This window comes from Hyperoodon ampullatus (genome assembly GCF_949752795.1).
Source record: "Hyperoodon ampullatus genome assembly, chromosome: 4".
Classification (NCBI taxonomy): Eukaryota; Metazoa; Chordata; class Mammalia; order Artiodactyla; family Ziphiidae; genus Hyperoodon; species Hyperoodon ampullatus.
The window spans coordinates 131,056,521-131,068,497 of NC_136917.1; positions in this window are offsets into that span (position 1 = coordinate 131,056,521).

An 11,977-nucleotide genomic window follows, 5' to 3' on the forward strand; every position below is an offset into this window, starting at 1 on the left:
GGAAGATTACATGGATACAGAAATTTTGTAGGCATATACATCCAATTTGTAAAAAAAAAAAAAAAAAAAAAAAATCAAGGCATCTAAAAATAAAATCTGGAAGTCAAAACCAGGTTTTACAGGTTTCATGTCTTTTCTTAAGCCAGTCTTTCCACCACCCTTCCACTCAAGCCCTTCTTCCTTTGAGTTCAGCCTCTGTCGTCAGAAGCCTTTCTGTCTATCCCAACTTTCAGTGATATTTCCCTCCTCTGAGATTCTGGAATAGCTACTACCTCTTCTCTTCTCTCTCAAAGCAATAATTCAAGCTTTTTATAGCCACAATGAGAACTAAATAATAGACCTTTTCCCTTCCTGTCTCCATTTCTCTATACACTAAGCAAGATATTCCCACCCCTACCTTCTACATACCAGGAAAATCCTACCCATTCCTCAAGGTCAGATTAGCAGAGTTTCTTCCTCCTTTTTTATACCTGCCTGGTCTCTCTTCCCTTCTACTCCGGTTAATTACTGCCTCCTCCATGCCCCCATGTAAATTTTTCCATGGAGCAAAAATAGCACTTACATTACTGTGAAATTGTTGAGATTAAAACTCAAATGGGCCACTAATACTGCCTGACATCTTCTTTTGCTGTTCAATCCATTCCGCAATAACAAATTAAACTGTCTCCTCTTCCTTCAAATCTCTGAAACAGTCTTGTTCCTTCTGGTATTTAGCATATGAACTTGCCTCTTAGTTTAAAGAGAAGATAGAGACTACCAGATGAGAATTCCCACACACGAACAGTTTCCCTAATAGTAAATACACAAAACAACACACACTGAACGCTTACTATCCTCCTGTCTTGTTACAGTGGAGGGTGTGCCCCTTCTTCTATCTAAGGTTAATCTCTTTGGATACCATCATTTTTCATTTTCTCATGAGCTATATATATTTGTCATCCAATTTTTCTTCCCTTGTTTAATCAAACTCTCAGTGGGGTTCTATCATTTGGCTCTTGCTATGGTCTGAATGATTGTGTCCCCCACAAAAGTCATATGTTGAAATCCTAATCTCCTAAGTGTGATGGTATTAGGAGGTGGGGCCTTTGGGAGGTGCTTAGGTCATGAGCATGGAATGGACAAAGACAGCTCTTAAACATACATAAATCTCTTCCATTTCAAAAACAAAAATATTGATCCTCGCTCAACCCTTCATTCTTCCATTCCTACCCCAGTTCCTCAGCATCTCTTTCAGACCTTTTACAGCTGAACAGTTACAGGGTTGCCTATACCTGCTGTCACCATTTCCTCATCTCCCACATACTCAGTCTACGTCATTCTGGCATGGAGTGGCCTTTCCATACCTCTTTCCCATCACCTTCTACCATGTGCCCTCTCCATAGGATTGCAAAATGTAGCAAATAAAACTACAGGATGCCCAGTTAAATTTGAATCTCAGATAAACAATTTTTAGCAGATATTTAGATGTAATATGGGACACACTTACATGAAAAAAGTATTTGTTATTTATCTGAATCTTAAATTAGTTGACCTGTGTTTTTTACTCAGCAACCCTACCTCTTCTATACAGTACAATCTAACTATTCTGGATGTCTTCTGGTCCTTTGAATTTGGAATGTTTTTCATTGTCGCAGCACTTTTACAGTTGTTGGTTGTATTCATTTCCTACAGCTGCTGTAACAAAGACCCACAAACTAGGTGGCTTAAACAAGAGAAATTTATTGTCTCACAATTCTGGAGGTTAGAAGTCTGAAGTCAAGGTATTGGCAGGGTTATGCTGTCTCTGGAACCTCTAAGGAAGGATCCTTTATTTTGCATCTTCCTTCTGGTAGCTGCAGATAACCCTTGGCTTGTAGCAGCATAACTTCAATCTCTGGTTCAGTCTTCACATGGCCATCTTCTCTCTCTGTGTCTTCTCCTCTTCTTATAAGGACACCAGTCACATTGAATTAACAACCCACCGTTCTCCAGTATGATTTCATCTTAATTTAATTAATTCCATCGGCAATGACTATACTTCCAAGTACAATCACATTCTGACATACTGGGGGTTCTGACTTCAACATATATTCTAGGGGGACACACGTCAACCCATTACCCTAGTCCTTCTGTTAGGAATATGCTGTTTTCTCCTATTTCCCTAGGCACACCTACTCACTTCTACCCACTCTTTAGATGTCAGTTAACAATTCTGATTTTTTTGACTAAATCTTATCCCCCAATTTTGTACTTTTATAGGACCATGTACTTCTCTTCACTGCACTTTTAGATTCTATATGATGAGTCTACATGCACCTGGTTGATAATTTGACAAATGTGTATGTTCTCCACTGGACTGTACACTCCACAAAGGCAGGAATGAGGTCTATTTGACTCATTATACATCCTTGGCTCTGAGCATAGTGCCTTATACTGAGTAGGTAGGTGCTTAATGAAGACTTGTGCTATGAATGAAGAAATCAATGCACGAACTATTTTACCGAACAAATGACTTGAAGGCAGAACAGAATCTTTATATTCACAAAGCCTGGTAGAGACCTGACAGGAAATCAGTGTTCAATAAGAGATTTCTGAATAAGTAACTAGTTGCTATCATCCCTACTCTTTTGTTGTTTTTATCCTGAAAAGAATATCAAAAAGACAATTATCCAGCCAAGACAAAGAATATATGTTTACTAAATGCATAAAATACCTAATTCATTTTCCTCTGAATTTCTTTTTTTTAATTGAGGTATAATTGACATATAACACTATGTTAGCTTCGAGTACAACATGATGATTCAATATTTATACACATTATGAAATTTGTATACATTCTGAACTGAGTTTCCTAGATAGATTCAGATTTTGTTCCCAAAAGACCATATTTGACCTGTGTTTGAATACCAAAAGTTGACTCAATTTTGAATATTTATAGGACAACTTACGGCCAAAAAATTAGTTAAAACATGTTTGATAAGCTTTGTAATATTTTTCAATTTTATAGGATTATACTAAGTTTCTGAAACGGCAAATATAAAAATGTCTCCAGATATCTGGACTTTTACTTTCTCTCTTGTAAGTTGTGAAATGACAGTGTCAGAGTACCAAAAAGGATACTTCTAAGGCATACTTAGGATTTTATGGGTGCTTAAAAAAGCAAAACCAGGTCCACAAACTAAGAAGCTTTTGAGATTGGACCCAGAAGCAAAGCTTATTCATTGTTTCCATCCTCCTCTGCATCTTAGAGTAGGTAATGGATCTCTATGTCTGAGTCAGTGGAACCTCTTAGCCATATATTTTAATAATGGTGAACAAGAGGATTTTTCCAAGTCTGCATGGAGACAGAGGAAGAATATTGAAAACCCACATGGTGTTAAGATTCCACTAGTTTGGACTTTAGGTTTGCTTCCATTGGCTCTTGTGTTCATTAGGAACCTATCCTTCATTGCTTTTTGGGTGGCATAGAACTGAATTAAATTAAAATAGTGTCTCCTAAGAATTTGTGCAGTTTGAGTCAATCAGTGCTAGAAGTTGAACTTGTAAACAGAAGATGCAATCAATTTTTCCCTAAAAGGACTAAAGTAGACTCTAAATATTTCTAGTGCAGTCTGATTGTTTAATATGCTCCAGAGCTCTTGATTTCAAGTATGTTTAATAGATACTTCCTAGATTCATGTTATTTATGATAACATGTTATTGCACGCTCAGTAATTTAATGGATGAGTTGGAAAACCCCCAGTTTTTCCTCCTGTGCTTTTTATTCTTACACTACTATATATATTCACAACACTTCTGACACAAGATGTATGGGTTTTCCCCCCACTATCAAGCAATTCTGTGACACCAGCTGAGTATCCTACAAAGTAACTCAACTCTGATACTATTTACCAGGACATAGCATCAGATTCCACAGGTTAAGCATGCTATCCCAGGAGACTGCCCCCCACTTCAGATGCCAATCGCAAGCAGTAGGTCCCTAAGTTACCCACAACTTCTGTCTGATTTGGCTACAAATCAGAGGTTCCCATGTCACTCCTCAAGTTTGGTTAATTTGCTCAAGCAGTTCACAAAACTCTGAGAAACACTTATGTTTACCAGCTTATTAAAGGATATAGTAAAGGATACAGATGAAGAACAAGATGAAGATATATGTAAGGTGAAGCCTAGGAGGGTCCTGAGTGCAGGAGCTTCTGTCCCTGTGGAGTTGGGGTGCATCACCCTCCCAGACAGTGGATGTGTTCACCAACCTGGAAACTCCTGAATCCATACTTTTGGGATTTTATGGAGGCTTCCTCACACGGGCATGATCAATTATTAACTCCATTTCCAACCCTTCTCCCCTCTCTAGAAACGGAGGTGAAGGTGGGAGAAAGGGCTAAAAATTCCAAGCTTCTAATTTTGGCTTGGTCTTTCTGATGACTGGGCCCCATCCAGAAACCATCCAAGAGCCCACCCAGAGTCCCCTCATTAGAACAAAAGATGCTCCTAGAGCTCTTATCACTTAGGGATTTACAAGGGTTTTAGGAGCTCTGGGTCCAAAATCATAGACACAGACCAATATATCCATGTTCTATTACCTCATAAAGAAGAAGTAAATTTTAAATGGATCTTCTTATCTAAATATCTACCTTATAATGGAATCGGCCCAGTCATTTTATCCCCCTACAAGTATTTTAGTGATGAGTCAGGGTTTCTTTCAAAGGCCTCACTTAAGGAACACTCTAGAATTTGCTTTTTCTAAATGGGTCTTTAAATAATATTCATGTTCTAAACAAATTTCATTGCTTTGTCCATAGTTTCAGGCATACTTTGTTATAGTTAATCTAGCCCATTGATTTATAAATGTGTTCAATAAATTCCAGGAGTACAAATTGTTTTCAGACAAACAAAATAAGTTACTTCAACCCTGTTTTCCCTTTGTTTATAAACAAGGTGTTTTAACTGTAAAGGCGTTTAAAGTTTTAAAATCAGATGAAGTAAACATTATCCAAGCTATATTGACAGGGGAAAAAAGATATATTCATTGATATTTGTTTTAAAATCTGACTTCTGCCTAGAAAGCCACTGGGTGGCTGGGGTGGTGATGGCTGCTCTCAGCTGGGTATTATTGGTAACTGGCATAGTCCCCTGCAGAGCCTGGGCCCAATAAGTATTTGTTGAAAGAATGTGTAAATCAAAGTGCAAATATCAGCAAATGTTAGACCTTTCTGAATTAGAGCCTCTAAGAAGATAAAAACTTTAGCAGACATACAGGCAATACTATTTAATAAGGCCTTCTAAGGAAAGATGATGTCTTCATTTTAAATATTGTTCTACTCATTTCTATTTTTGGATAAAAATAAGAAATTATTAGGTTGGAGAATAAAAAAAGGTATGACTAATCTCAAGGATGCAGAGATACTCCTAAAGAGTTTTAAGATGAGATCAAGTTGTAAACTCACTTTCTTAGGTTATGTATGCTATCTAAGATAGTATAAAACGCTGCAAATGGATATAGAGCTGAAGACAGCATTCAACTCTTGCCAAGGTGAAGAAAGATGGCAACAAGAACCCAACTAATACCGATTTACCAAAGCATAGTAACCCAGTGCTGTCCAGGATACTAATCTTGTTCACTGTTTTACCAGCATCACAATACAACGACTTCAGGTTAAATTCAAACGCAACGAGCATTCCCATCCATGAACAGTATCAGCAAGCTATGAATGAAGCTAGATCCTCTTCAGACTGTTACAGAAGCCTAGATAAAAGCCTACAGCTACCTGGATAGAACCACCATTTCTCAATTCTCCTCAGACAGGACTCTAGGGAGGGTCTCATGGTTTTCTTAATGCTGACTTTTTCACTAATGCATAAACATGGGCCTCTCACATGAAGCATCTGAAAGTATAGTATGTTTGAACTCTAAGCAGAGGTGTTGTCTCTGACACAAGACTAATGAATTTGATACAGACATGGATTTGCTCTCTTGTAGAGATATGAACAGATGACAAGAAAGCTAAATGGTTATTTGTGAGCCTTCTCTGAAATAAAGGCAGAATTCACTAGCTCTCTGAGCTTAGATGAAGAAGGCTTCGAACATATACTTTGCTTCTAACCCTTTAATTTTGCTGGAAATATTGATCATTAAATGCTATATTGTTTTAAAGCAGTTATTAGGAAGCAACATATAGATGAGGTCATCAAGTCTGTGAGTCACAGGATAAACAGAATAGAAAGGAAAGACTGGGGAAGCACTACTGGAACGGGAAAGTGTGGGCTAGGCAGTGAAAGAGAATTGGAGACATGGTTCTACCACTTCCTAGTTCAATGGCCAACAGCTAATTGTTTAACTGTCTGACTTTTCATTGCTATGCCTATCAAATGCAGGTAAAACTACCTACTGTAAAGAGTAGTTACACGGTATAAATAAGGTAAAGTATGCCTATTGCCTGACATACAGAACAGGGATCTACCCATGCAAAAAGGAATACTGTTGATGAAGCAGGCAAATGTGCAGTGTTTGTGGACTCAATGTCTATAACAGTTCCTGAGAATGGAAACTGTAAAATGAACCATTTCAGCAGATTCACCAGCAACTGGTTTTCAACTTCTAAAAACTATACTTTGTTATGTACTCATGAAATTTTCTAAAACTATTAGCAAGCCAGCTGGCAACTGTGGGGATGAGGAGTTGGTAAGAAAGGGCTTTTGTATCTACACTTTCATCTTTTTCCAGCTGTTTCGTTACCAGTAACAATGAGTTCTCATATTCCTTTTGTCTGTGTTTACATTTATCAGTGTTGAACTGACACCAAATGGAGCTGATAGGAGTATGGTTTTTCCTCATACTCTGTCCTATGTGCACAGATACACACAGACAAAGACACATAACTCTCTTGGAGACATACAGTCAGACACACACACAGCTGCTACCTATGAGACTGTCTTACCCAACATATAATCTCATTTAAATTATAAGGAGCTACATGCAGCTCAATAACAAAAAAACAAACAAACAAATCCAAAAATGGGCAGAAGACCTAAATAGACATTTCTCCAAAGAAGATATACAGATTGCCAACAAACACATGAAAAGATGCTCAACATCACTAATCATTAGAGAAATGCAAATCAAAACTACAATGAGATATCACTTCATACCAGTCAGAATGGCCATCATCAAAAAATCTACAAATACTAAATGCTGGAGAGGGTGCAGAGAAAAGGGAACCCTCTTGCACTGTTGGTGGAAATGTAAACTGATACAGCCACTATGGAGAACAGTATGGAGGTTCCTTTAAAAAGTAAAAATAGAACTACCATATGACCCAGCAATCCCACTACTGGGCATATACCCAGAGAAAACCATAATTCAAAAAGACACATGCAAAAAAATAAAAAAAAAAAGACACATGCACCCCAATGTTCATTGCAGCACTATTTACAATAGCCAGGTCACGGAAGCAACCTAAATGCCCATCGACAGATGAATGGATAAAGAAGTTGTGGTACATATATACAATGGAATATTACTCCGCCATAAAAAGAAATGAAATTGAGTTATTTGTAGTGAGGTGGATGGACCTAGAGATTGTCATACAGAGTGAAGTAAGTCAAATAGAGGAAAACAAATATCATATATTAACACATATATGTGGAACCTAGAAAAATGGTACAGATGAACTGGTTTGCAGGGCAGAAATTGAGACACAGATGTAGAGAATAAATGTATGGACACCAAGGGGGGAAGTGGTGGTGGGGGGGTGTGATGAATTGGGAGATTGGGATTGACATGTATACACTGATGTGTATAAAATGGATAACTAATAAGAACCTGGTGTATAAAAAAAATTTTTTTAAAAGAGTGATGGAAATATCCTACAACTGGATTATAGTGATGTTGCACAATTCTGATTTACCAAAAATCATTGTTTATATGTGGGTGAATTTTATGTTATAAAAATTATGTGTTTTTAAAAAAAAGCCATTATGTTGTATACCTAAAACTAATACAATGTTGTATGCCAATTATATCTCAATTTTAAAAGATATTAAAAATAAAGTTTTTTTACCAAAAAAAAAAGAATATCAGATATACTTGATTTTAAAAATCTTTTAGATCAAATCCTAAAATATATTTATGAAAAATTTTTGGTATCCAGATACACTTTTGCTTCTATTTGACCTTAGACTTTGCTGCTTTATACACAGATGCACATTAGACATCCTGCAATTTACTTGATTTAATTTAATCATTTTTTTTAGCTATCAGGATTTCCGACATGAAAATGTTCTGTTCAAAACTGGATACTTGGCAATTCATTTTAATAAGATAATAGATCTATATCTATATTCTATAGCTGAGTAGTAGGCAGACTATTGTAAGGAGCGAAAAAAACAAACCTATATTTCACCTATGATGAAAATATGACAGTGAAAATATGGCAGGAAAACAAAGAAGGCAGAGTACTCTCCTTATATAGGGAATAGAGGCAATGGAATGAGGTGGAGCCGATGACAGTAACCGAGTGAGCAATGTTGCCGACAATGACTCACACTGGAGTCATGCGGACCATACAGACCATGATTGGAAGGCACCACCTGAACCACAAAGCTTCCATATTTCCATGGTGAGAAAGAATCAAGATGTGAGGGCAGAACTTTAAAACACTAGTACAAAGGTTCAAGAAGTCAAATTTAGTCAAATGCCATGTATTGTATCTGATCCATGATTTTACAAACCTCTAAGGAAAGTCCTGTTCCTGCAGTTGACTGCCATTGTGTGTACACGGAGACAAGAGCATGCTTGTGAATATTCTGGAGAAAATATTTTCCTATTGACATATATTCTGTCAAGGATGCCCTGAAAATCTCTCACTGGCTCCTATTCTGTGTACCCTCAACCCAGGGATTTCAGGGCATGCAGCGATTATATCCCCAGCACTATGCATCCTGCCTTGCCTGGCACATTACTCTATATACAAGTTTGCTCTCTAACGCTACAGGGGGAAATTTACTCCACCTTCATTCAGTTCTTATGTTACAGTGAAAACTCCAGTGTTGACAGTGAATACAGGAAAGACTGGCAACTGTGAATGATCGTATAGACCAAGCAGCAGTTATGGGCCAAAATCAACACATTGGGAGGATTAAATGAGATAATGTCTGTGAAAGTGCTTATAAACTAGAGCACACCAACAAGTGTTCCAATGATACAGTTGGTGACACTTCATAGATACAAATGCAAATTTTTGCATCCATGTTCCAATAAATCCATTGTATGAGTGTCAGATGAGACAGACCTGGCTGGAGAGCACTTCAGTAGAAAGCAGGAGTCTGACTTGGCTGCTGGAAAGACTTAGGTAATCTGCAGTTATAAGTTGGCAGATCACATCTGGCTACAGTGTTTATTTCTGGGAGCTGCATCTTAAGAACATATCTGCAAACTGAATTCCAGCCCCCTCACAGAAGAGGGACCAAGTTAATAGGTTGGAAACCCTGTCACATGAGGAATGGTTGAAAGAGATGGAAATAAATATCTCTCCACAAATATTTGAAGAGAAGAGAGTTAGAGTGAAGTACCAGGCAGATTTCAGCTCAATCCAAGAAAAAACTTTCTAAGCATGAGCATGTTTCAGGGTAAACTTTCAACTTCAAGGAGCCTAACACTGTAACAATATAGTAGTACGGACAAGGAAAAAGAAAAAACAGAAAATCATCACTACCCTACCCTAGGTAGAAGAAATGTTAACATTTGGCATGTGTCCTTTCGGTTTTTATATACGTGTGTCTCTGCTGTTTCACGCAAACACTCACAAACACACACACATGCTTGCACAAGAGGGTCATATAACGCATGTGATCCGGAACCTGAAATTTTTTATTTGAGTTAACATGATAATCTTTCTATACCTTGAGATGTACCTTTTAAAATAATTGTATAGTATTTCCTTACATTATTGTACCACTATACTTTTAAACATCCTTTTTTTGAACATTCAGGTTTTTTTCTGATTTTTCATTATTATAAGAAGCACTGTGGGTGGGCTTCCCTGGTGGCGCAGTGGTTGAGGGTCCGCCTGCCGATGCAGGGGACACGGGTTTGTGCCCTGGTCTGGGAGGATCCCGCATGCCGCGGGGCGGCTGGGCCCGTGGGCCATGGCCACTGGGCCTGCGCATCCGGAGCCTGTGCTTCGCGAAGGGAGAGGCCACGGCAGTGAGGGGCCCGCATACCACAAAAAAAAAAAAAAAAAAAAGAAGCACTGTGTAGAGTGTTCTTATATCTCAATTTTGATCAACCATTGACAATTTTTCTGGATAATTTCCCAGAAGTTCATATCAAAAGATATAAGCTATTTAAGACTTTGCATACAGATTGCCAAATTGCTCTCTAAAAGATTCCATCAATTTTCATTTCCAGTTGTGGGTGTTCTTTGAACTAAAAAAAGGGATTGAAGTGTTAATCATCTTTTAGAAAAATTTTGGAAAATTTTCCTGAATTTGCATGATGGTTGATATAATACCTAAGCACTAAATATTATATCACAAAATATCAAACAGCTAAAAATATGATCAATGACTCTTCTTTGAGTTTGTATCTGTTTGTTCAGGTAACAAAGTATTGAACATTAGTCTCATTATTCCAGCTTCTCTTATAGAGCCCTAAAGTTTCAACACTGTAATCATCTTAGAGTAGGATTCAGGTTAGATTGCCTGTGTATCTGAAGGTACCATTGAACATTTCATAAAGACAACTCAAGTATAAGACAAATCTTCATAAAAGAAGTCTCTGCACAGATTCTGATTGACCTAAATACACTGTTAATAATAGTTATGAACATTAATGAAAATTTATATCATCATATGTGTATCACAGTAGATAATCAATGAGCACATGTTGAATAAGTAAGTAAATGGATAACTAAATTAGTATTATTACCTGAGATGTGGAAATCTATGTTCACGTGATCGCATTTTTTGAAAGTAAAAATTTCTCTAGTGCATAAAATGAGATGAAATGTATTAGTATTTGATTACATTCCATAAGAAGGTAAGGTGGTTGTTTAGGTATCTGAGCAAATTTGAAAGACACTGATTTAACTATTTACTAATAGGCAAAAAAATGTTGTCCCCCTAGTTCCTTTAAGAGATAATGAATGTTATAGATTTTAAAGAAGCAAGGAACCAACTCATTTGGAAGGATAAAAGTAGATAAAAAAGGTTGTAGTCTCAAGGAAATGAAATTGAAAAGAGATCTTTTGCTTACACAGTAGCTATGATATCAATGAATGTATATAGATAAGGAATGCTCACTCTTTTTATTTCTTAAAATCAAATTAATTAACTTCTATTTCTGGATTTACTTTCTTTCCTGAAACATCCAGAAAAACTAGATAAAATACTTGAAATAATGATTTTCAAGACACTGGACACTAGGCAGCACAGGTCAGTGATTCCTAAGAGAAGGGAAACAAGCAAGATGAGCCCAGCTCAATATCTTAAGAGTGTTTCCAGGCCGTATGGGATACAGGTAGAGCCTGGGAGCCCTTATGTTGAAGAGATACTGCAGAGAACCCAGGGAGACAAAGAGGCCAGAGTCACAGAACAGAGTGCCAGAGAGGAGACAGCTGCATAGAGAGCCCTGGAGATCTGTAACCCTCACTCGTGTATTCTGCAGAGTAATGATAAGCACCAAGTCTGAAGAAAGAATCATCCAAAAGGATTAGATGGACCAGTACTTGATGCTCACACAGGTTGAGAAGAGATGCTTCTCCACAGGGCACAGTTAGAGTATTCAGAAGGGTCTTTCCTCTGTATCGAGAAATAATTTGTCCTGGTCTCAATGCTGCCCCAGTCAACCTGACACATCTTAAAATCAACACTCACCCCCCAAAAAATCAAATTTTTCCAAGTAACAAAACTCAAGTTTTATAGAAATATGACCGTATATAGCACTCAATAAGGTAAAATTCACAAAATATGATATCCAACTAAAGATTACCAGGAACGAAAG